Genomic DNA, 26555 nt, shown 5'->3' with positions numbered 1-26555 from the left:
CCAAAACGTGATTATAGTTTGCATAAAAAAAAAAAAAAAATTGACAGGGTCGGTCGGAAACCGGAACCAAACCAAATTTTTTTTTAGGCCTTGTGTGTTAACTACTCCTATTTAAATCCTGAGCTGTCAGTGCCATCTTGTCAGATTGACCTTACGTTTGGTTTTGGCTTACCTAGTCAGTTCCAAAGGCCCTGTAGTCTGCCTGCCTGGCTTCTGCCAGCCTGGTTCCTGCCTGTTTTTGGCCTTTGCCTGCGGTTCTGCCCTCTGCCTGCTCCCTGACTCTTCAGAAGGTGACCTGTCTTTTCTTCCTTTGTTTGGATTGTTACCCTGTCTTAGTCTACAGCGTCCTTGTGCCCTTTTTGTGTTTTTGCTATCTTCCTGTGAGACCGGACTTTAGGTGGAGTTTCTAGGTCCCTTGTCACAAACAGACCACAAACTAAGACGCAATGTTCAACCCTTTATTAGTGTGCTCTCATAAAAGTATACCCCAACAATCAGCCCTCTCTAACTCCACTTGATCACAAACAATAGTATGTAACTAACAATGTTTGACTGTCACATGAAAGAAGGCCATGTAATGCTAATCCCAGCACCCCAAATGCTTCCTGAACAACTCAAGGAAAGTAGTAAAAAAGAAGTACAGGAATTACTTAAAAAAAAAAAAAATCCATTAAATGTAAATAAGAAATCATCATTGAAATACGGTGCAGTAAATTGGCAGATATTTTCATTAAAGGTTTTGCATCTGTTATTTTACATTTGATTCCCTAAATGATTACGGTCAAAAGCCTTCAAAAAAGTGATGTTACTAAAAGTTTAGCAGAAAAACAACAAGATACTTGCATGGGTGAAATATGTACGTGTCATCGTTTGCAAAATATTGAGGAACGTTAGTAACGTTGTAAAAAAATATATCATAAAGAAAATATCGTCTTCCTTGGTGGTCGCCCAAGAGAGGTGGAGCTTAGACCCAAGCCAACGTTACCCATCATATCCCAGGACGCCTCACAGAGCACACCTCACACTATTTATTAACACCTCGCTTGTCTTTGCTCTGTGAGCCACATATAGAAGAATAATGTGAGGATTGATCAAATAATGATGTTAAACACACCACGCCTCTTCTCCTGTGAAAGCTGGCATCAGGATGGAATCAGACTGGTGTATTTCCTCCTCTAGTTTCTGAGTTTGAACAATCAGATTCACTTTCATGTTGATACAGAATTTCTCGAACTGCGTTACTCTGTCTCCTGTAATGTCATTCCCCTTCAATAGTGAATCACGGTCGATGGGAAACTTGGGTCTAACAGCGATATTAAAGAATCCTGTTACGATCTTTGGGCAGTGTTCGGACTGGACCCATCTCAATGTCTATCTGTCCATAACCAGACCGGTAGGCGAGGGCATCCAGACTCTGGTCATCATCATGACCATCCATAGTTACATCAGGGGTAGTGGTTCTTGAAGTGTGTTCTTGTTGGTCCCTGGTTGACTCAGGAGATTCACTGGACATTAGTGGGGTAGTTTCTGGAAGAGAAGGCAGCAGAGAGTCAGGACATACAGCCAGCCTCCACATGCAGCAACACTTACTGAAGACTGAAGCCCAGTGGAGCAGCTCTGCAGCTGGGTACTCTCAGGTGGAGATGAGGACACAACCAGACACAGTACCACCACCCCACACAACCAGGGACTCAAACACAAACACCCAACACAACTAGAGACTCAACCAGACACACAACCACCCCCTAAAACCAGTAACACAACCAACCCACACAACCACACACAAAAAACAAGACACACACAATGAGCAGGATTATAGATAACGGTTGACCAGTAGTGTTCAATTTCAGAAGTGAAAAAAGGTCCAAAGGTCATCGTGGTTTAAATTATTTTTTGTATGGGATTAAGTTGCACTCTAATATAGTCTTATATATTCTCTCGCATCTATTTGTGGACAAAACATTTCAGAGTTACAGGGTGAACTGATCGTGATATTTAATATAATCTGGATTAGTTCATATTGTCATTAGTTATATAACTGAAGCTTTAACATAATTAACACAACTCACCTTCAGCAGGCTGTGTTTCACTGGAGGGAGCTGGAGGGATGGATGTCTCTAGACCTGCAGGCTGTGTTTCACTGGAGGGAGCTGGAGGGATGGATGTCTCTAGACCTGCAGGCTGTGTTTCACTGGAGGGAGCTGGAGGGATGGATGTCTCTAGACCTGCAGGCTGTGTTTCACTGGAGGGAGCTGGAGGGATGGATGTCTCTAGACCTGCAGGCTGTGTTTCACTGGAGGGAGCTGGAGGGATGGATGTCTCTAGACCTGCAGGCTGTGTTTCATTGGAGGGAGCTGGAGGGATGGATGTCTCTAGACCTGCAGGCTGTGTTCAAACATACAGTTCATCCATACTGTTACACCACTGCATCAAGTCCTCTGTCATTCTACTACATATAAGGTGGCACTGTACAAATACACTTTATATCATTTGACTAAGACCTACAATTAATTACCGGTAGTAACAAGGTGTAACTGTAACATTCAACATCAATAATAATAATAACAACTATAATAATAAAGACTAAATAGCAGTTTATTATTAATGACACAGGGACCACAAATAATGGGTTGAACGTACAGGCTCCGTAGAGAGGAGAGATGGTGATGGGAGACCAGATGTCCCTTCTCCAGCAGCTCCACCTGGACGGTTATAGAGTAGATGAAGTTAGCCTAAGACTGGGCGATATATCGATATTTAAAATATATCGATATTTTTTCAAACGCGATATGAAACGAGACCATATCGTCAATATCGATATAATTTAATTTGCGTTGAAATTACAGCACATTTGTTCCAAATAACACCAGTTTCGAACCGCGCCTGCCGCCTGTTTCGTAACTCTGCTTATGTCTCTCCCGCTCTGCCTCCGGCTCACTCACACAGTCTCTGCCTGTGTTCAAGGTTTCTCACTCCGCGAGACCCAAACATAAAACATTAAAGGTCCCATGACATGAAAATCTCACTTTATGAGGTTTTCTAACATAAATATGAGTTCCCCTAGCCTGCCTATGGTCCCCCAGTGGCTACAACTTGCGTTTGGTGTAAAACGAGCACTAGCTGTTCTGCTCGCCTTTGAAAAAACGGAGGCTCAAGCGCGTTGATTTGGAATGTCTTGGTCTGTCACAAAGCATCTAAGCTCCTCCCCTTACTCTGCCTGGCCCGCCCAGAGACGTTGGCCCGCCAATGAGACACGACCGTGCGAGCGCCACATGTGTGTGTGAACACACACACTGTAAGGCAAGTGTTTCTTGTCGGTTCTTTGACGTCTCTTGTATTTCCACAACGAGACTGTATTGGGGGTTATCTGAGCCATGGTTGAGAAGGAATTGGGGGAAAGGAACTTTGGCTTTGACTCGCTGAAGTACATGAACTGCGACATGCCTCCCGCGTGTTCTAGAATATTTACAGAACACAGCTAAAGGCTATGTGCGCCTCGCCATTGCGATACATCCACTGTAAACAGAGCGCATGGTACCGTGGCTGCACGGCAGAATTTCGGGAACGTCTTTGAATACTGCGTTAGTTGCCCACTAATACCTATATTAAAGAATACATAAAATAGCATGTCATGTCCGCCCCCCCACGCAGTCGTTACGGTTCATAATATTTCGGAGGCGCACAAAGCTTTTGGCCGTGATGTTATATATTATAATGTTCAACCATCAAACTGTATTCAATTCCGAACGATAGAAATAGTAATATCAAATCTGCGCACGGAGCGCAGAATGTCCAACAACGTTGAAAAGTACAGTTTTACAGTCAGAGCAGATCTCAGAGCAGCTCTGAGAGAGTTCTGTACTCTTGGTGTACAGACGCTGTCCTGGTGTTTGGGGTCTCTGCACTTCAAATGAGCCTCGGGATTTTCAGCATCAAACAGTAACCCATCCCCCCACTTTCAGTGGACAAAGTAGGCTACGAGATGAAACCTCTGAGGGCAGCAAAGTGTATAACTTTTTTTCTTTCTTGATTTGTTACTTTGTTACCTCACGGCAGAACATGGGGAAGGACGCCCGATGAATAGTATTATTAATAGTATTTTATTTCTTCCTTTGAGGGCTGGGATGCCCAGGCGACCGCCTATAAGGCCGATGCCTTTAGCCCTGATGGTCTGAAGATTATATAAAGGGACCCCCCGACCGCGAGGGGTTGGATTACAATACGGTCGGCCTATCAGAGTTCAGTGTGAACGCTGACCAAACCAAATTAAAATGTAACAAAGCCTCACCTTCACCCTGAATCGGACCGAGTCTACGAACTAAAGGAGTGAAAGTGAAAGCGCCATTTCTACCCTTTGTCCCTGCTCTGTGTTGTCATGACGACTCAGTGAGCTACGTTATAAACGCCACTGAGCTGACGTTATGCTGGCCACATCGCCCCAGCTATGAGAGTAGTGTCTTATATACATGGATAGCTCCATTCTATAATCTAATATCTAGAGGATGTTGTTCAGTAGGTCTGCCACTCTGGTCCCTCTGCTAGGTAGGCTCTGACTCTCTGGTACAATTAGATGAAATGTTTTGAATCACAGTGATATCATTTGACTTGTGAGTCAGTAACCCTTGCAAATCACTGGATATGAATTAATGATCGGTTACACATTTACAAAGTGAAGCATGTGGAATTAGAACTTACCGTAACACTCTCCCTCCTGTTCCTTTGTTTCCTTTTTCAATCCAATAAAAATGTGAATAAAATATCAACATTGGGTTCATCACAAGGTCATCATCTAATGACTCCACTACTGCCAGCTAGGGTCACACATATTATTGTGTTCTGTTGTATCAAACCAGTAATAACACTTACCTCCAGAAGTTGATCAATCAAGTCTATATAGAGATAAACGATAAAGGAACATGTCAGGACAGAAGTCACTATCATTCAGCATAACCATGATACATGTTAGTGTAATGTAACCATGATACATGTTAGTGTAATGTAACCATGATACATGTTAGAGTAATGTAACCATGATACATGTTAGTGTAATGTAACCCTGATACATGTTAGTGTAATGTAACCATGATACATGTTAGTGTAATGTAACCCTGATACATGTTAGTGTAATGTAACCATGATACATGTTAGTGTAATGTAACCCTGATACATGTTAGTGTAATGTAACCATGATACATGTTAGTGTAATGTAACCATGATACATGTTAGTGTAATGTAACCATGATACATGTTAGTGTAATGTAACCATGATACATGTTAGTGTAATGTAACCATGATACATGTTAGTGTAATGTAACCATGATACATGTTAGTGTAATGTAACCATGATACATAATGATCAATTCCTTGGCCTGAGCACACTTCGGAGAGGTGTGCTCAGGCCACGGTACAGATGCTAATGAGCCGACACGCGCACACACACGGCAACGCAACCTGAGCTGGATGATATATAGTCCATTCAACCCTTCTTTCCCGGTAAACAATAAACATGGTGGCAAGCGGTTCACGAGTGGGTTCACGTTGGTGCAATAGTGAAGTTGAGTTTTTGATAAAAAATCCCCAGTTCATCACGGCACGGGCTTTCTTGGTTCACAGGAGAAGGCGGGGCTGCGCACGGAGTCTAGACCTCTTTAGAATAATTTGTCTCATCTCATCTCATCTTCATCCGCTTATCCGGGGTCGGGTCGCAGGGGGAGCAGCTCAAGCAGGGGGCCCCAGACTTCCCTTTCCCGGGCCACATTGACCAGCTCTGACGGGGGGATCCCGAGGCGTTCCCAGGCCAGTGTTGAGATATAATCTCTCCACCTAGTCCTGGGACTTCCCCGAGGTCTCCTCCCCACTGGACGTGCCTGAAACACCTCCCAAGGGAGGCGCCCAGTGGGCATCATTGCCAGATGCCCGAACCACCTCAGCTGACTCCTTTCTAAGTAAAGGAGCAGCGGCTCTAATCCGAGTTCCTCACGGATGGCTGAGCTTCTCACCCTATCCCTAAGGGTGACGCCAGCCACCCTTCTGAGAAAACTAATCTCGGCCGCTTGTACCCGCGATCTCGTCCTTTCGTTCATCACCCAACCCTCATTACCATAGGTGAGGATAGGAACGAAGATCGACCGGTAGATCGAGAGCTTTGCCTTGCGGCTCAGCTCTCTTTTCGTAACAACGGTGCGGTAAAGCAAACGCAATACCGCTCCCGCTGCTCCGATTCTCCGGCCAATCTCACGCTCCATCGTACCCTCACTCGCGAACAAGACCCTAAGGTACTTGAACTCCTTCACTTGGTCTAAGGACTTATTTCCTACCCGGAGTAAGCAATCCACCGGTTTCCTGCTAAGAGTCATGGCCTCAGATTTAGCGGTGCTGATCCTCATCCCAGCCGCTTCACACTCGGCCGCCAGCCGATCCAGTGAGTGCTGAAGGTCACAGGCCGATGATCCAATGAGGACCACATCATCTGCAAAAAGCAGTGACGAGATCCTCAGACCACCGAACTGCAACCCCTCCCCACCACGACTACGCCTCGATATCCTGTCCATGTATATCACAGGATTGGTGACAAGGCGCAGCCCTGGCGGAGACCAGCACCCACTGAGAACAAAACTGACTAGCTGCCGAGGATGCGAACACAGCTCTCGCTTTGGGAGTACAGAGATTGGATGGCCCTGAGGAGAGACCCCCTTACCCCATACTCCCGCAGCACCTCTCACAGTTTCTACCGGGTGACCCGGTCATACGCCTTCTCCAGATCCACAAAACACATGTAGACCGGATGGGCATACTCCCAGGCCCCCTCCAGGATCCTTGCGAGAGTGAAGAGCTGGTCCGTAGTTCCACGGTTCGACGATCGGCCGAACCCTCCTTTCCAGCACCTTGGAGTAGACTTTACCAGCGAGTGTGATACCCCGGTAATTGGCACACACTCTTTGGTCCCCCTTTTTGAACAGGGGAACCACCACACCGGTTTGGCACTCCTTTGGCACTGTACCAGACTCCCACACAATGTTGAATAGGCGTGTCAACCATGACAGCCCCTCAACACCCAGACCCTTTAGCATTTCTGGTTGGATCTCATCAATCCCTAGGGCTTTGCCACTGCGGAGATGTTTGACTACCTCAGTGACCTCCACCAGGGAAATTGACGACAAAACACCATCAACCTCGAGCTTATTTGGATTCAGGAGTCCCTCAAAGTGTTCCTTCCAACGTCCGACAACCTCCTCAGTTGAGGTCAACAGTAGGGCTGCAACAACGAATCGATAAAATCGATAAAAATCGATTACTAAATGCGTTGGCAACGAATTTGGTCGTCGATTCGTTGTGTCGCGCGATTAATAAGTTACTCATAGGCGCAGCACTGTTTACAGCCAGCCGCCGACAGGTAGGTTCAAATCACGGTTCATGCACGCGCACAGCGAGCTTTAGTGTGAGCGACCACAGCTTGTTCTTTGGTCATATCTTAAAACTGGACTGTAGGCCTACATAAAAGTGTTGTACCTTCACTGTCTTTGGGTTAAAAAAAACTACTTCAACTCAGTATCCGTCTAGTCCAACCGAAAACTCTGTCAGCTGCTGCTGCTGCAGACGTTGTGCAGACGGGCTCGGAGTCGGCACCGCGTGCATCAGTCATTCAAAGCAGCGGTATCACACAACCGGACGGTGTAGAAAGTCCCGTCAGTTAAAATAGTAATGCAGTTTTTAAATCCATGTTAAAATCGGCAGGATATAGAGCTAGTTAGCTTAAAATAAATAAATAACCAATGGTCAAACAGTGTCAAATGTGATGTGTTCAGGTCGGCTCAGTAATACGATTGATGCGTTCAAATGCAGCAGTAAAAAAAATAATGATTGAGATTTTGGTGAACTTGTTTTCCCCAGTAATATAAAATAGATAGTAAAGATAGAATTATGACCTGTTTAATGTCCTATCTTGAACTATCATCATCTTATCAGCAATTAAAGCAATATTACAAGTTCTATTTCAAGGAGTCTCGAAAATGGCATAAATAGGTTTGACCGGTTAACCATGGACATCCCTTATATACACATATAAAAGTATATCATACATTGTATGTTTTTTTATGTGTTATCCCAGTTATGTTTTTTTAATCTTTTTATTATTTAATATTACTTTTAATAGTTCCGGGACGTTGGAGCAATAACCTGGTGTTTTTACAATTCAGTCTGCACTGTGAATTTGAAGTAATGTTCAGTTTTTTAATAAAGATGCAGCAATTCCATTATTATTATTTATTTTTTACTATCCGATTAATCGAAAAAATAATCGACAGATTAATCGATTATTAAAATAATCGTTAGTTGCCGCCCTAGTCAACAGAGTCCCATCCTTACTGTACACAGCTTGGATGGTTCCCTGTTTCCCCCTCCTGAGGTGCCGGATAGTCTTCCAGAAACACTTTGGTGCCGACCGAAAGTCCTTCTCCATGGCCTCTCCGAACTTCTCCCACACCCGCTGCTTAGCCTCCGACACGGCAGCCGCTGCAGCCCTTCGAGCCTGTCGGTACCCTGCAACCGAGTCAGGAGTCCTCTAGGATATCATATCCCGGAAGGCCTCCTTCTTCCATCGGACGGCTTCCCTGACCAACGGTGTATACCACGGTGTCCGAGGGTTACCGCCCCTTGAGGAGCCTAAGACCCTGAGGCCACAGCTAGCCACCGCAGCTTCAGCAATGGAGGCTTTGAACACCGCCCACTCCGGCTCAATGCCCCAACCTCCACAGGAATGCCAGAAAAACTCAGCCGGAGGTGTGCGTTGAAGATACCTAGGACGGGGGCCTCCTCCAGACGTTCCCAATTCCCCCGCACTACTCGTTTGGGCTTACCAGGTCTATCCGGAAATTTTCCCCATTCCCTGATCCAACTCACCACCAGATGGTGGTCGGTTGACAGTTCCGCCCCTCTCTTAACCTGAGTGTCCAAAACATGCGGCCTCAGATCAGATGACACGATCACGAAATCGATCATCGATCTTCGGCCTCGGGTACTCTGGTACCAGGTACACTTATGAGCACTCTTATGTTCGAACATGGTGATGGAGTTTGGAGTTTTGGAGTAGGTCTGCCACTCTGGTCCCTCTTCTAGGTAGGCTCTGACTCTCTGGTACAATTAGATTAAATGTTTTGAATCACAGTGATATCATTTGACTTGGTGTGAGTCAGTAACCCTTGCAAATCACTGGATATTAATAAATGATCAGTAACTCATTAACAAAGTGAAACATGTGAAATAAGAACTTACCAGTTAACTCCGTATCCAGTTCCTGTTTTATTATTTGCTAAAAAATAAAAATGTAAATAAAACATCAACATTTGGTTCATTACAAGGTCACTATCTAATAACTCCACCACTGCCAGCTAGGGTCACACATATTATTGTGTTCTGTATCAAACCAGTAACAACACTTACCTTCGCACGTATTAGATTAGCCTTTTCTATAAAGAGATAAACAATACAACAACATGTCAGGACAGCAGTCACATCATTCAGCATAACCATGATACATGTTAGTTTAATGTAACATGATACATGTTAGTTTAATGTAACCATGATACATGTTAGTTTAATGTAACCATGATACATGTTAGTTTAATGTAACCCTTACCTCCCAGGACTATGGTTGATATGATGATAATAGTATCCATCCTATCATTATGAACTGCTCCATATATTCTAATCATGTAGAATCAGTTGAATCAGTTCCTGGTTTCCACTCTGAATTAGCCTCTACACAGAAGAACATCTTGACAGACTGAATACGTGTAGGGAGACGGCTGCCATTATCGTGGTCAAACAAGGACAGAAGTCTTTCTACCCTTTGTCCCTGCTCTGTGTTGTCATGACGACTCAGTGAGCTACGTTATAAACGCCACTGAGCTGACGTTATGCTGGCCACATCGCCCCAGCTATGAGAGTAGTGTCTTATATACATGGATAGCTCCATTCTATAATCTAATATCTAGAGGATGTTGTTCAGTAGGTCTGCCACTCTGGTCCCTCTGCTAGGTCGGCTCTGACTCTCTGGTACAATTAGATAGAATGTTTTGAATCACAGCGATATCATTTGACTTGGTGTCAGTAACCCTTGCAAATTACTGGATATTCATAAATGATGTTTTACTCATTTACAAAGCAAAACATTTGGAATAAGAACTTACCAAGATAATTGTCTGTATTGTTCGGTCTCTCTGACTATAAAATAAAATGTGAATAAAATATCAACATTGAGTTCATTACAAGGTCATCCTCTAATAACTCCACCACTGCCAGCTAGGGTCACACATATTATTGTGTTCTGTATCAAACCAGTAACAACACTTACCTTCAGAAGTCGATCAAATCTTTCTATATGGAGATAAACAATACAGTAACATGTCAGGACAGCAGTCAATATCATTCAGCATAACCCTGATACATGTTAGTTTAATGTAACCGTTAAACATTTTAGTTAATGTAACCATGATACATGTTAGACAAGGACAGAAGTCTTTCTACCCTTTGTCCCTGCTCTGTGTTGTCATGACGACTCAGTGTGCTACGTTGTAACCGCCACCAAACTGACGTTATGCTGGCCACATCGCCCCAGCTATGAGAGTAGTGTCTTATATACATGGATAGCTCCATTCTGTAATAATATATCTAGATCAGGTGTAATGCGGAAAATTATATTTTCACATTCCGTTTCTCTAACTGCCATTTGTTGGTATGGGCCTGTTTCCTTGAGCCCCTCGGGAAGGTCGAGAAGCCAGGGCTCCAAATGATTAGGCACGGCTACGTCCCCCTTCATGACATCCTGAGGAGGTGCACTGATAGTTTACCCTCTGGTTAACCAATACTATAGTTATATTGGGGTCAGAGCTGTTCTCAGCATCCTCAGACCTGTCTTCCACTGTATAAGAAGTCCTTGCTTTTGCAAATGCATCCGACCTTGCGGAGCTCTTGGAGAGACGCAGGGAGAACTCCCATCTGAGGTCTCAGATGATTGTATGTTAGGCCTTGGATTGTTGTTTGTTTGTTGTTTGTTTGTTGTATGTTCGTTGTATGTTATTGTACGTTTATTACTTAAATATACTACCCTAATAGTTATAAATTCGGTAGACTCTTTATTCCTAATCGGTTTATAAAAAAACGGGCCGCAGCGATTTAGAAAAAAGCCTACCCGAAAAATAAATAAATAAATAAATAATAATCCTTCCACAAATTTCAAATGAGAGGCTGTAACACCAATCAATCATAACCCCACTTCTATATCATGCTAAAGTCTTCATGCCACTGTTTTCCTGTAAATACTCGTCATAAGTGTGGAACAGGTTTCAGGACAGGATTGATGGTGCTTACTGTATCAATGGGAGAAGATTTAGTGGCCATTCATATTTTGAGTTATACTTCTACAGGACAACAGGAGAGGCCTCACATTAACCCTAACCCTCACCCTAGGCTCAGTCTCAATCCTTTACGGGTAAGGGTTAAGGGGGAAGGCTAACATCCCCTTGAAGTTAATTTTAGATGGGCACCCTTGCAACGATACAGTTGTAACTTGCTCCCGCAATACGCGAGAAAATGAATAATCAAGAAAAATCCTAGTCAAGATGGCGGGCGAAAAGATGTGACAGGATAAAAAACCACAAATGTAAGTGTTTTCTATTTTAATAATCATTCAATAAATGATGATGACCATCATTATGCTGTTTGAATGTTGTACAAGCATTTTCTTTATAACAAGCACAACCACCAAAACCCCCGGAGCAGAGCTCCCAGACTCACGCTGGGGGTTCTGGTTTGATATATTATGTTGATCTTCTATAATGTTTGATTCAAAATAAAGTGCAATATTGCAGATTCTAACAGATTGTGAGCATGAAAAATGCTATTATCTAATCACTCTGTGTTTTCCATGATGGTAAGGTTGCATTCCTAAGACAATCAAACTATACAGTCAAATTCCAGAGGCAGATATTGTATCAAAATATCAAAAAAATACATTTAAAATAAAGATCACAACCCTGTCAACGACTACTAATGACGTACTGTAACTTGTCCCATTTTGTAGGGGTAGGGTTGAGGGGTAGGGTTGAGGGGTAGGGTTAAGGGGTAGGGGTAAGGGTTTGGGCCAAGGGGTGTAACGGTGTTCGGCCTAACCCTAACCCCCCATATAAATATGCATACCGAGCCTCAGTAATAAAAAGGTTGAGGACCCCTGATTACTCATTCACAAAGTAATGCATGTGGAATAAGAACTTACCCTTTAACGTCTTGTTCTGCTGCTGTGTTTTCTTTTCAATAAAATAAAAATGTAAAGAAGAAATACATACATATACAAGATAAAATAAGCTTCATTACAAGATCATCATCTAGTAACTCCACCACTGCCAGCTAGGGTCATACATATCATTGTGTTCTGTATCAAACCAGTGATAACACTTACCTCCAGACGTCTTCTATAAAACACTTCTGTATAGAGATAAACAATACATCAACATGTCAGGACAGCAGTCACTATCATTCAGCATTACCATGATACATGTTAGTTTAATGTTATCTTAATACATGTTCAAAGTCGAATGTAACCTTGAAACATGTTGAAGTTTACTGTAACATGATACATGTTAGTTTAATCGAACCATGAAACATGTTAATGTAACCCATACCTAATGTAACGTGTAACATTAGGTATGGCACCGCTCATCAACAAAAGAAAAGACGTAAGAAAATCCCCAACATTGTAGAGAAAGCTTTGAAGGTCCTTTTTTACAGTTTGTAGTTTAAATGGCACAGCTGCACACCAAGATAACAAGACCACCAGCGCTCAGAGAGCGGCTCTCAGAGCGGCTCTCTGAGCGGCTCTCTCTGAGCGGCTCTCAGAGCGGCTCTCTCAGAGCGGCTCTCTCAGAGCGGCTCTCTCAGAGCGGTTCTCTCTGAGCGGCTCTCTCTGAGCGGCTCTCAGAGCGGCTCTCTCTGAGCGGCTCTCTCAGAGCGGTTCTCTCTGAGCGGCTCTCTCAGAGCGGCTCTCTCTGAGCGGCTCTCAGAGCAGCTCTCTCAGAGCGGCTCTCTCTGAGCGGCTCTCTCAGAGCGGCTCTCAGAGCGGCTCTCTCAGAGCGGTTCTCTCTGAGCGGCTCTCTCAGAGCGGCTCTCTCTGAGCGGCTCTCTGAGCGGCTCTCTCTGAGCGGCTCTCTCAGAGCGGCTCTCTCAGAGCGGCTCTCTCAGAGCGGCTCTCAGAGCGGCTCTCTCAGAGCGGCTCTCAGAGCAGCTCTCAGAGCGGCTCTCTCTGAGCGGCTCTCTCTGAGCGGCTCTCAGAGCGGCTCTCTCTGAGCGGCTCTCTCGGAGCGGCTCTCTGAGCGGCTCTCTCTGAGCGGCTCTCTCTGAGCGGCTCTCAGAGCGGCTCTCTCTGAGCGGCTCTCTCGGAGCGGCTCTCTCGGAGCGGCTCTCTCTGAGCTGCTCTCTCTGAGCGGCTCTCTCAGAGCGGCTCTCTCTGAGCGGCTCTCTGAGCGGCTCTCTCTGAGCGGCTCTCTCAGAGCGGCTCTCTCAGAGCGGCTCTCTCAGAGCGGCTCTCAGAGCGGCTCTCTCAGAGCGGCTCTCAGAGCAGCTCTCAGAGCGGCTCTCTCTGAGCGGCTCTCTCTGAGCGGCTCTCAGAGCGGCTCTCTCTGAGCGGCTCTCTCGGAGCGGCTCTCTGAGCGGCTCTCTCTGAGCGGCTCTCTCTGAGCGGCTCTCAGAGCGGCTCTCTCAGAGCGGTTCTCTCTGAGCGGCTCTCTCTGAGCGGCTCTCAGAGCGGCTCTCTCTGAGCGGCTCTCTCAGAGCGGTTCTCTCTGAGCGGCTCTCTCTGAGCGGCTCTCAGAGCGGCTCTCTCTGAGCGGCTCTCTCGGAGCGGCTCTCTCTGAGCGGCTCTCTCTGAGCGGCTCTCTGAGCGGCTCTCTCTGAGCGGCTCTCTGAGCGGCTCTCTCTGAGCGGCTCTCTCTGAGCGGCTCTCTCTGAGCGGCTCTCTCGGAGCACTCTGCCGTGGGGGTTCTGAAGCGTCCTCGTCTGGAGTCAAGTCACTTTTATTTATATAGCACATTTAAAAACAACAGGAGTTGACCCAAAGCGCTTTACATTTGCAGAAATCAGGGTTGGGCAAAGCGGTTCTGTACTCTTGGTGTACAGACGCTGTCCTGGTGCTTGGGGTCTCTGGACTTCAAATGAGTCTGGGGGTTTCTGTGATTCTACATTAAACAGACTAACTTTGATGTGGAAACACAAAGGTGGATATAGCATCAAACAGTACCCCCCCCCCCCCCTTCAGTGAGCAAAGTTGGCTGCAAGATGGAAACTTGTGAGGGTAGCAAAGTGTATTACTTTATTCTTTCTTTATTCTTTTCTCTACTCTAGTTTGGTCTGAACAATAAAACTTTGATCTGCTTGAAAAAGGGGTCCTATGTCCGCTTCCAAGTGAACTCTGGTTGGTTTGCTTTTGGTTTTTAACGCGATTAGTCTATAACATGCTTGATTTTTTTATAGTGTGTAGGCACTGCAGTTTCTGTATAAACGGTGTTAACAACTTGTTTTGAAAACAGGACGTAGTCACATGTGAAAAGTCTCTTACCCTCCATGTCAGCTCGGCCGTAACCATTTCAATTAATTTGCCATAAAGGATAGAAAATGGGTGCAATCCGAATGTAACGGCGGCCGGCTTGACCGCAGTCAACTACATCCCACCCAAAAGACACATAATGCCTTGTGGGTGGGATGTGCACTTTTTCCACATACAGGAAATATAAAAAGCATATTCAGCCGGGTATACGTGAACGATTTGAGATTAAAGTGAGTCAGACATGGTACAACAAGGAGGGGAAAGCAGTTATCGAGATATGGCCTGAAAAATATGTAAAGACATTTTGTGGCTCATAAAATTGTGGGTCATCGATTACTTGTTGTTGTTAATTACTCAGTTAAAGAATGGTGGAAGTTCCTCCAAATTATTATTAATTTGTAGGAAGAGAGAAGCAAAATGAAAAACCCATGACCACACAAAGTTGCTCCATTGATGTTGTCCTCAACTAGGAGGCGTTGGGAGTTTCCCTCTGAGGTTCTGTCCAACAGACGAGCGACCCGCCGACCGCGAGGCGTTGGTTTACAATACGGTCGGCCTATCAGAGTCCAGTTTGAACGCTGACCGAACCAAATGATAATGTAACAAAGCCGAGGAGTGAAAGCGCCCTTTCTACCCTGCTTTGTCCCTGCTCTGTGTTGTCATGACGAGCTACGTAATAAACGCCACTGAGCTGACGTTATGCTGGCCACATCGCCCCAGATGTGTTTTGCATCACAGCGTTATCATTTGACTTGGTGTGAGTCAGTAACCCTGGCAAATCACTGGATATTAATAAATGATCTGTTACTCATTTACAAAGTGAAACATGGGGAATAAGAACTTACCATATATCTCCAAATTCCGTTCCGTCGTTTCCGCCAATTTCTAGAAGGTAAAAATGTAAATAAAATATCAACATTGGGTTCATTACAAGGTCATCATGTAATAACTCCAACACTGCCAGCTAGGCATTGATGGAGTATTACCAAGAAAGCATTACCAAAACTCAACAAAAATGTATGCTTTCCAACAAGAGATAAAAACCCACTGGACAAAGTATATACAAATATACAGAGGGCCAGTGTGGGGGTAACGCATTACAGTAACGATCTTACTTTTTTGGGTAACGAAGTAAAGTAATGCATTACGTTTAAAATATCGGTAACTACACTACTTTACTAGACTATAGTAACGTTCTTTCCTGCGTAACCAAAGCTGCGTTTGCCTGCGTGTAAAGTTCTGATCTGTTGTGGTGCATGCATGCGTGCTGCCTGTGTGTCTGCAGGGCCTGCTTGCCTCGGCACGTTGCCATAGCGATCGATTTGAGTGACAAAGCTGTTTGTGCGAAGGAGTGTTGGAGCGCAGAAGCAGGTGACACAGAAAGACAGGCTGGTTGCAGGGTTCACTGTAGAAGACATGCTTCCCCCGTCAACTATTGAATCGCCCAGATTTAGAAAAAAGAATAGATAAAATACCCGCGAATCGCAAGCCAACATCCGACAGGAAAACATTTTCCCATTACCTGGACAAGTGTTATACCGACATGGAATCGAAGCTCAAAATAATTTTCGAGTCCTCCCTGGATCATGTGTCCACCACCACGGACATTTGGTCCGCCAGCTACAAAAGTTACTTAGGAACGACGGTGCACTGGATAGACAGCAATAGCCTACTTTAAAACTTGAGAAGGCTGCTCTTGCCTGCAAGAGGGTGAGAGGAAGACACACTTGTGTGTCATAGCTTGCGAAATACATCAGGTTCGTTCAGCCTTTGGACCCCATAAAGTAACAGCATGTGTCACCGCTTAAGTGCATTTCTGTTTAAATTGTATGGGATGAAGTGACCTTTTTATATTTTTCATTCTCATTTTTGTTCTCATGTTTCCCAAAGCCTGTGTTTTGAAACTTGTGTGTTGCTACTGATTGACCTCACCATAGCCAACTTTATCCTGTTGTTTGTGGATTTTACACTGAAGCATTTATTAGTGCAGACAGGGATATTGTTCTTTTATATGGTTTTATATGCTATTTTGTATAGATTTATACAATAAACACCAAGTGAGGATAGGGCTATGATGTTTGTCCATGGGTCTACAGTAAATTAAGAAAAGTAAAGTAATAAGTAGTGAAGTAACTTTTCAAATGCAGTAACTAGTAAAGTAATCTCATTACAATTTACAGAAGTAAATAGTAATAAGTAATTCATGACTTTTGGGGAGTAACTACCCCAACACTGCATAGGGCATATAAAGCTGCACCATCCTCACACCTCGGATTATCAGATCATATCTCCTTGACACTGATTTCATCTTATAAACCAGTTGCTGTAGAACCAAACCAGCTGTGAAGACAGTACAGCTATGGAGTGAGGAAGCTGTTAAATCACTACAGGTCTGTTTTTAGAGCTCAGTATGGGAGGTATTTTCTCAGGGAGCCAACTGTGAGGAGTACACCTCTAACGTCCTGGACTACATTCAGTTTTGCACCTAGACAATACTGCGCACCAGAACCATCAAGGTGTTCCCTAATCAGAAACCCTGGTTTGAAGGTCATGTGAGGTCGCTGCTCAGGGCGAGAGATACTGCCTTAAGGTCGGGGGACAGGCTGGCCTATAGAACTGCAGACGAGACCTAAGAAAGGGCCTTAAAGAGGCAAAAGGCAAGTACAGACAGCGCATTAAGGGTCACTTTGAAAACATGGACCCCAGGCGCATGTGGAGGGGCATCAAAACTATTACTGACTACAAATATAAGACCACTGTGATGACCTCGCTCTGGATGGTTGTGAAGGGGATTGTGGAGGCGTGTCTCTGGTGCGGCAGCAGGAGCTGCAACACACCCTATCTCCATTCCAATCAGGCTCCTCCGATCCCTCTGATCCTACCCAGACAGCAGGGCTGTAGGTTCTTTAGATGGGTCTAATACTACACTACACAATTCACATGCACCCATACACTACAGACACTACTGATGATACTGATGGTTTACATGGTTACATGGTTCATCGTTATCTCTTTATTACAGAAATCTTCAATATCTCCCTGCAACAAGCTGCAGTTCCGACCTGCATTAAGACCACTACCATCGTCCCTATCCCCAAGAAATCGGCCATTCCATGCCTCAATGATTACTGCCCAGTCGCCCTCACCCCAGTAATCATGAAGTGCTTATTTATCCTCACACCTGCTCATTCACTTTGATAGGAGCACAATTGAGAGCATCCTCTGCCAGGGCTGCAGTGTGTGGTATGCAGGCTGCACAGCGGAGAGCAGGAGGGACTTGGCCAGGGTGGTTAGGTCAGCAATAAAGATCATAGGAGCTGAGCTCCCAGACCTGGACTCTGTGTGTGGTGACCGCCTGAAGAGGAAGGCAAGGTCAATCAGCACTGATAAAACTCACCCTGGAGACACCTTGTTTGTCCCCCTCCCATCAGGGAAGAGGTACCGCACACTGAGGGCCCGCACCACAAGACTGAGGAACAGCTTTTCCCCAAGAGCTGTAGCCTCCATCACCCCCTCAACCCCCTAACAAAGCACAAAGGACAACTCTCCTCCAGGAGCAGTAGCTTCCAACCCCCACAACCCCCCGTCGCCCCTCCACACACACAACAGACTGGACTTGATGGGCACAATATGGACAGGGAGATGTGTGTGTGTGTGTGTGTGTGTGTGTGTGTGTGTGTGTGTGTGTGTGTGTGTGTGTGTGTGTGTGTGTGTGTGTGTGTGTACTATTTGTTTTGTGCACTTCACCTCCACTGAATTTCCTGAACTCCTTGAACCTTCAAACATATTATTGTGTTCTGTATCAAAACAATAATAACGCTTACCTTACAATATTGATGAAACAATTCTATATAGAGATAAACAATACAGTAACATGTCAGGAGAGCAGTCAATATCATTCAGCATAACCCTGATGCATGTTAACCTCGATACATGTTAGCTTAATGTACCATGATACATGTTAGTTTAATGTATCATGATGCATGTTAGCTAAACACAATACATGTCAGTAGTTTAATGTTATCATGAAACATGATAGAGTTGAAAGTAACCATGATACATGTTAGTTTAAAGTAACCATGATACATGTTAGTTTAATGTAACCATGATACATGTTAGTTCAATCTAAACACAATACATGTGAGTAGTTTAATGTTATCATGATACATGTTAAAGTTTAAAGTAACCATGATACATGTCAGAGTTTAATCTAACCCTTACCTCCCAGGACTATGATTGATATTATGAAAGGTATGGATCCTATTATTACGAACTGCTCAATATATTATATCTAAGTTATCTGCTACTCATTTAGAAAGTGTAACATGTGTAATAACAACTTACCATCAAACTTCATCTGCTGTTTCGGTGTTTTCTTCTTTTTCTATAAAATAAAAATGTAAATAAAATATCAACATTGGGTTCATTTCAAGGTCATCATCTAATAACTCCACCACTGCCAGCTAGGGTCACACATATTATTGTGTTCTGTATCAAACCAGTAATAACACTGACCTTACCAAGTCGTCCCCACAATTCTATAGAGAGATAAACAATACAGTAACATGTCAGGACAGCAGTCACTATCATTAGTTAGTTTAATGTCACCATGGTACTTACTGACTGCCCTTTATGCCTACTGGCATGTAGGGCAGCAACAAAGGATCTCCATTATGGTCTGTTTAGGGTCAGGTTATAACCATGATACATGTTATTAAAATCTATAGATTAAACTAACATCATGGTTATAACCATGATACATGTTATTAAAATCTATAGATTAAACTAACATCATGGTTATAACCATGATACATGTTATTAAAATCTATAGATTAAACTAACATCATGGTTATAACCATGATACATGTTATTAAAATCTATAGATTAAACTAACATCATGGTTATAACCAGGATACATGTTATTAAAATCTATAGATTAAACTAACATCATGGTTATAACCATGATACATGTTATTAAAATCTATAGATTAAACTAACATCATGGTTATAACCATGATACATGTTATTAAAATCTATAGATTAAACTAACATCATGGTTATAACCATGATGCATGTTATTAAAATCTATAGATTAAACTAACATCATGGTTATAACCATGATACATGTTATTAAAATCTATAGATTAAACTAACATCATGGTTATAACCATGATACATGTTATTAAAATCTATAGATTAAACTAACATCATGGTTATAACCATGATACATGTTATTAAAATCTATAGATTAAACTAACATCATGGTTATAACATGATACATGTTATTAAAATCTATAGATTAAACTAACATCATGGTTATAACCACGATACATGTTATATAAATCTATAGATTAAACTAACATCATGGTTATAACCATGATATGTGTTATTTAAATCTATAGATTAAACTAACATTATGGTTATAACCATGATACATGTTATTAAAATCTATAGATTAAACTAACATCATGGTTATAACCATGATACATGTTATTAAAATCTATAGATTAAACTAACATCGTGGTTATAACCATGATACATGTTATTTAAATCTATAGATTAAACTAACATCGTGGTTATAACCATGATACATGTTATTAAAATCTATCGATTAAACTAACATCATGGTTATAACCATGATACATGTTATTTAAATCTATAGATTAAACTAACATCATGGTTATAACCATGATGCATGTTATTACAATCTATAGATTAAACTAACATCATGGATATAACCATGATACATGTTAGTTTAATGTAACCATGATACATGTTAGTTGAATGAGTTGAGTAAGCTTAATGTAATGCTTACCTCCCAGGACTATGGTTGATATTATGAAACGTATCCATCCTATTATTATGAACTGCTCCATATATTTAAATGTATAATCAGTTGACCCAGTTCCTGGTTTCCACCCTGAATTAGCCTCTACACAGAAGAACATCTTGACAGACTGAATACGTGTAGGGAGACGGCTGCCATTATCGTGGTCAAACAAGGACAGAAGTATTTCTACCCTTTGTCCCTGCTCTGTGTTGTCATGACGACTCAGTGAGCTACGTTATAAACGCCACTGAGCTGACGTTATGCTGGCCACATCGCCCCAGCTATGAGAGTAGTGTCTTATATACATGGTTAGCTCCATTCTATAATCTAATATCTAGATGATGTTGTTCAGTAGGTCTGCCACTCTGGTCCCTCTGCTAGCTAGGCTCTGACTCTCTGGTACAATTAGATGAAATGTTTTGAATCACAGCGATATCATTTGAGTGGGTTTGAGTCAGTAACCCTTGAAAATCACTGGATATTAATAAGTTATCTGTTACTTATTAACACAGTGAAAAAATGTGGAATAAGAACTTACCCACACACTCCCACACCTGGTCCGGTGTTTCCTTTTTTAATAAAATAAAAATGTCAATCCAATATGAACATTGGGTTCATTACAGCCCCTAGGCTACTGTTTGTGTGTGGCCCCTTTACTGATCTGGCAGAACAAAACTCAATTTAGGGCCATGAGTAAACAAAGGAATATTACATGGCCCTAAGTAACGCACACACTCGGGGAGCACTGGCACACACACACACACACACACACACACACACACACACACACACACACACACACACACACACACATTAGGACGGCCTTCACTAAAACAGCAATGATACAGAAACAAGGGTGAGTTCCCCATAGCTGCCGCGACCACGTATTTCTGGGGACCGACCGACCGACAGAGAACTCCTTAATGAGGCTGGTAAAATCCAAATTGTGAAGAATATCGCTGTTAATAGACAGATCAGAGACAGGTGATTAAGTCTGTTTTGGCCCATTGTGGATCTCAGTCTGTCTTTAACTAGTGCCAATTTTGAAAAAGAGTGCCCCCTGCTGGCATTGGTCACAGGCAAAGTCATAAATAGTCTGAGTGCTATATCGACAAATGGAAACACTTGTGCTTTTCGCTTTTCAGAAATTCTGCCTCTTTGCTGTCCAGCAGACGTGACGTATTCCTTTACAACAAAACTGACTTTATGAACCTGGTCACATGACATGGCCCACACATCTACCCAATCAGCTGCTTCACTTTTTAATGGTTCTTGTTATGGGCCAATAGGGGTCAAGACTTCTTTTATTTTAAGTAAAATCGAAAATAGTGTGTCCAATCCAGGGCCCCTTGCACACCTGGGCCCCTAGGCTCAGCCGAGGCTAGCCTGGGTGTTAATCCACCTCTGGTCATCATCTAATAACTCCACCACTGCCAGCTAGGTTCACACATGTTATTGTGTTCTGTATCAAACCAGTAATAACACTTACCATCTTGGGTATTAGTTTTTCCAATTCTGTAGAGAGAAACAACACATCAACATGTCAGGACAGCAGTCACATCATTCAGCATAACCCTGATACATGTTAGTTTAATGTAACATGATGCATGATAGTTGAATTTAACCCTGATACATGTTAGTTTAATATAACATGATCCATGTTAGTTGAATTTAACCCTGACATGTTAGTTTAATATAACATGATCCATGTTAGTTGAATTTAACCATGATACATGTTCAGAGTTTAATGTAACATGATTCATGTTAGTTTAACATAATCATGATACATGTCAGTTTAACCTAACCATAATACATGTTAGTTAAATCTTACCATGATACATGTTCTTTTATACATGTATCATGGTTAGACGAGTTGTGGTCGTCAAGGACAGAAGTCTTTCTACCCTTTGTCCCTTCTCTGTGTTGTCATGACGACTCAGTGAGCTACGTTATAAACGCCACTGAGCTGACGTTATGCTGGCCACATCGCCCCAGCTATGAGAGTAGTGTCTTATATACATGGATAGCTCCATTCTATAATCTAATATCTAGATGATGTTGTTCAGTAGGTCTGCCACTCTGGTCCCTCTGCTAGGTAGGCTCTGACTCTCTGGTACAACTAGATTAAACGTTTTGAATCACAGCGATATCATTTGGCTTGGTGTGAGTCAGTAACCCTTGCAAATCACTGGATATTAATAAATGATCTGTTACTCATTAACACAGTGAAACATGCTGAATAAGAACTTACTAGTTAACGTCCAATCCATTTTCATTGATTCCCTTTTCTATAAAATACAAATGTAAATAAAATATCAACATTGGGTTCATTAAAGGTTATCTTCTAATAACTCCACAAAAATGTATGCTTTCCAACCAGAGATAAAAACACACTGGACCAAGTACATACAAATATACACAGGGCATATAAAGCTGCACCATCCCCACACCTCGGATTATCAGATCATATCTCCTTGACACTGATTCCATCTTATAAACCAGTTGCTGTAGAACCCAACCAGCTGTGAAGACAGTACAGGTATGGAGTGAGGAAGCTGTTACATCACTACAGGTCTGTTTTTAGAGCTCAGTATGGGAGGTATTTTCGCAGGGAGCCAACTGTGAGGAGTACACCTCTAACGTCCTGGACTACATTCAGTTTTGCACCGAGACAGTACTGCGCACCAGAACCATCAAGGTGTTCCCTAATCAGAAACCCTGGTTTGACGGTAATGTGAGGTCAATGCTCAGGGCGAGAGATACTGCCTTCAGGTCGGGGGACAGGCTGGCCTATAGAACTGCAGACGAGACCTAAGAAAGGGCCTTAAAGGGGACGTATCACACCACCAGGTGTGAGTGTGATTAGCCATTACAAGCAGGTTTGAAAATATGCAGCATTGGGACATCACAGGCGGGCGTGTCCACCTAGATGTGTGCTGGATAGATCAGTCGACCAGCCTACCCAGTGGACTGTAGCAAACGTTGCTCATCTGTCCGTCACACATTTAGGTGGACACGCCCACCTGTGATGTCACAATGCTGCACATCTTGATAACGGCTTGTGATGCCTAATCACACTCACACCTGGTGGTATGATAGGTCCCCTTTAAAGAGGCCAAAGGCAAGTACAGACAGCGCGTTGAGGGTCACTATGAAAACAAGGACCCCAGGAGCATGTGGAGGGGCATCACAACTCTATCTGACTACAAATATAAGACCACACTGGTTAGCGAGGAGGAGGAGCAGACACTCACTCTTCAGCACCACCAGGTGAGGTCCACCTTGAGAAGGATCGACAACAACAAGGCTACTGGCCCTGATGGGGTGTCGGGCCGTATACTGAGGTCATGTGCCGACCAGTTAGCAGGAGTCTTTACAGAAATCTTCAACCTCTCCCTGCAACAAGCTGCAGTTCCCACCTGCCTTAAGTCCAGCATCGTCCCTATCCCCACAAATTCTGCATTCCCTGCCTCAATGACTACCGCCCAGTCGCCCTCACCCCAGTAATCATGAGGTGCTTTGAGCGGATGATACTGGCGTACATTAGAGACCGCATCCCTGTGGACCTGGACAGCCACCAGTTTGCCCATCAGGCAAACAGATCCACAGAGGACGCTGTCTCCATCACACTCCACACAGCCCTGTCCCCCCTGGAGTACCCCAACACAAATGTAAGGATGCTCTTTGTGGACTTCAGCTCTGCCTTCAACACCACAATCCCCCATAAACTGGTCCTCAAACTCATTCATCTTGGTCTCCCCACCTCACTCTGCTCATGGATCCTGGACTTTGTTTCAAACAGACCGCAGAATGTCAGAGTAGGGGATCTGACATCCTCAACTATAACCTTGACCACCGGTGCGCCCCAGGGGTGTGTACTCAGCCCAGCCCTCTACACCCTCTTCACCATGACTGCGTACCCATCCATTCATCCAACACCATAATCAAATGAGCTGATGACACCACTGTGGGGGGGCTCATTAGTGACAACAATGAGTGCCATTACAGGCAGGAGGTCCAACACATGGCAGAGTGGTGTGTGGATAACAACCTGGTCCTAAACACCACCAAAACAAATGAGATCCTTGTAGACTTTAGGAGGTCCAAGAGGACCACGCAGACCCCACTTACCATCAACAGGAAAGAAGTGGAGAGGGTGGACTCTGTTCAATTCCTGGGGACGTACAATACTAAGGACCTAACATGGGCTACTAACATCTCCAACCTTGTAAAGAGGGCCCAGAAGAGGCTGTTCTTTCTACTGAAGCTCAAACAGGCTGGTTTATCCACACACCTGCTCATTCACTTTGATAGGAGCAGAATTGAGAGCATCCTCTGCCAGGGCTGCAGTGTGTGGTATGCAGGCTGCACAGCGGAGAGCAGGAGGGACTTGGCCAGGGTGGTTAGGTCAGCAATAAAGATCATAGGAGCTGAGCTCCCAGACCTGGACTCTGTGTGTGGTGACCGCCTGAAGAGGAAGGCAAGGTCAATCAGCACTGATAAAACTCACCCTGGAGACACCTTGTTTGTCCCCCTCCCATCAGGGAAGAGGTACCGCACACTGCGGGCCCGCACCACAAGACTGAGGAACAGCTTTTCCCCAAGAGCTGTAGCCTCCATCACCCCCCAACCCCCTAACAAAGCACTAATGCTGCGTTTTAATATCCATCCGTATCGGAGGTCCGAGGACGTTGCCTAGCGACACGCCCCTTTTCCTCGGACGGCGAACTCGCAATCTCGGTTGAACTCAGAGGTGACCGAGCAAAATTCCTAGACAGAATTCAAGATGGCTGCGCCCAGTGTGACGAACTGTTTTCATTGTGCTTGGACCACTTTGGTGGTTTAAATGGCAATTTCAATCACTCGTATTACTGCAATACCTTACTGCGTCCGTATCTCTGACTATGGCCTATAGCCTACTTATTTTGGAGCGCCTTGTCCTCTGCCAATGCTACCGCGACAACAGCTTTCCGGGTGGCGTCCATGTTTTCCTCCAACGACCGAGCGAAATAATAAAACGCTTGAAGTGTGGGCGTGGCGTCAGATCCGAGATCCGAGTCGGTTCGCAGAGAATTCTTGAACGCAGCATAAGGACAACTCTCCTCCAGGAGCAGTAGCTTCCAACCCCCACACCCCCCCCGCCCCGCCCCTCCACACACACACAACAGACTGGACTTGATGGGCACAATATGGACAGGGTGGTGTGTGTGTGTGTGTGTGTGTGTGTGTGTGTGTGTGTGTGTGTGTGTGTGTGTGTACTATTAGTATTGTGCACTTCACCTCTGCGGCCTCCACTGAACTCCTGAACTCCTTGAACCTTCACACGTATTATTGTGTTCTGTATCAAAACAATAATAACACTTACCTTACAATATTGACGAAAGAATGCTGTATAGAGATAAACAATATAGTAACATGTCAGGACAGCAGTCAATATCATTCAGCATAACCATGATACATGTTAGTTTAATGTAACCATGATACATGTTAGTTTAATGTATCATGATACATGTTAGTTCAATCTAAACACAATACCTGTAAGTAGTTTAATGTTATCATGGTACATGATAGAGTTTAATGTAACCAGAGGGGTGTTCCACGAACGGAGGTTTAACAAACACTGAGTTAACGCTGAACTCTAGGTTGATTGACCCTGTGCCGACCAACCCAGAGTTTTCGGTTCCACAGCAGCGGTTATGCATTAGTTCAATCAACTCGGGGTTGGTTAACACAGGGTTGTGCGCGTCCACGCCAAACTTAAAAAGACGTGATGTATGGATCATGGAAACCCTGATCGATATGGCGAAACGGGCCACTTATTTCAATGAAATGGAACTCCAGGTTCTCCTGGAGAGCTATGACGAGGAGAAGGACATTATCACAAGAAAAGGGAACGCTAAAGCCTCTGCAACCCGGAGAACCGAAGCCTGGCAGCGGATCGCTGACCGCGTAAATGCGTTAGTTACACGTCAAAAGCATGATCCTTAATATTTGAGCCATGAATATATAAATATCCCAGTTAAGCATTCTTAAAGATCCTACCACATAACCCCTTTCTTCTAAAACAATATGTAGCCTACTCCGATTGTTTCCAAGCGGTCAGAGGATCAAGTATAAAAATGAAGTATAAAA

General features: G+C 43.9%; 1 protein-coding gene and 2 long non-coding RNA genes across 17 annotated transcripts in view; all 3 read right to left on the bottom strand.

Annotated features, from left to right (window-relative positions):
- Positions 1-26555, bottom strand: part of LOC132459305 (tumor necrosis factor receptor superfamily member 16-like) — a 99768-nt gene that overhangs the window by 44466 nt on the left and 28747 nt on the right. The window contains exon 1 of one of the 12 annotated variants that reach the window (XR_009526196.1): positions 20409-20924. The exons of 10 other annotated variants lie outside the window; for them this stretch is intronic. The gene's annotated coding sequence lies outside the window, so the exon portion shown is untranslated. Of the gene's footprint in view, positions 1-9634; positions 10189-20408; positions 20925-26555 lie in introns of those variants that run through there. One more of the 12 variants, XR_009526201.1, reaches the window with a different exon arrangement.
- LOC132459419 (uncharacterized) lies at positions 445-10202 on the bottom strand. Of its 4 annotated transcripts, XR_009526228.1 has the most exons (7): positions 10188-10202; positions 9271-9464; positions 4867-4889; positions 4696-4726; positions 2641-2702; positions 2070-2385; positions 445-1527 (listed from the first exon to the last, which is right to left on the bottom strand). It is a non-coding gene; the product is annotated as an uncharacterized LOC132459419 (long non-coding RNA). The 4 variants fall into 4 exon arrangements; XR_009526230.1 differs by lacking the exon at positions 10188-10202 and having other exon boundaries at positions 2070-2334; positions 9271-9285; XR_009526229.1 differs by lacking the exons at positions 4696-4726; positions 4867-4889; positions 10188-10202 and having other exon boundaries at positions 9271-9307; positions 9439-9453.
- Positions 18641-19493, bottom strand: LOC132459456 (uncharacterized). Its single transcript, XR_009526247.1, has 2 exons — positions 19103-19493; positions 18641-18968 (listed from the first exon to the last, which is right to left on the bottom strand). It is a non-coding gene; the product is annotated as an uncharacterized LOC132459456 (long non-coding RNA).

The sequence above is a fragment of the Gadus macrocephalus genome, chromosome 1 (assembly GCF_031168955.1).
Source record: "Gadus macrocephalus chromosome 1, ASM3116895v1".
Lineage (NCBI taxonomy): Eukaryota > Metazoa > Chordata > Actinopteri > Gadiformes > Gadidae > Gadus > Gadus macrocephalus.
Note: the sequence above shows the minus strand (reverse complement) of the source record. Positions and strands in the feature narration are given on the sequence as shown.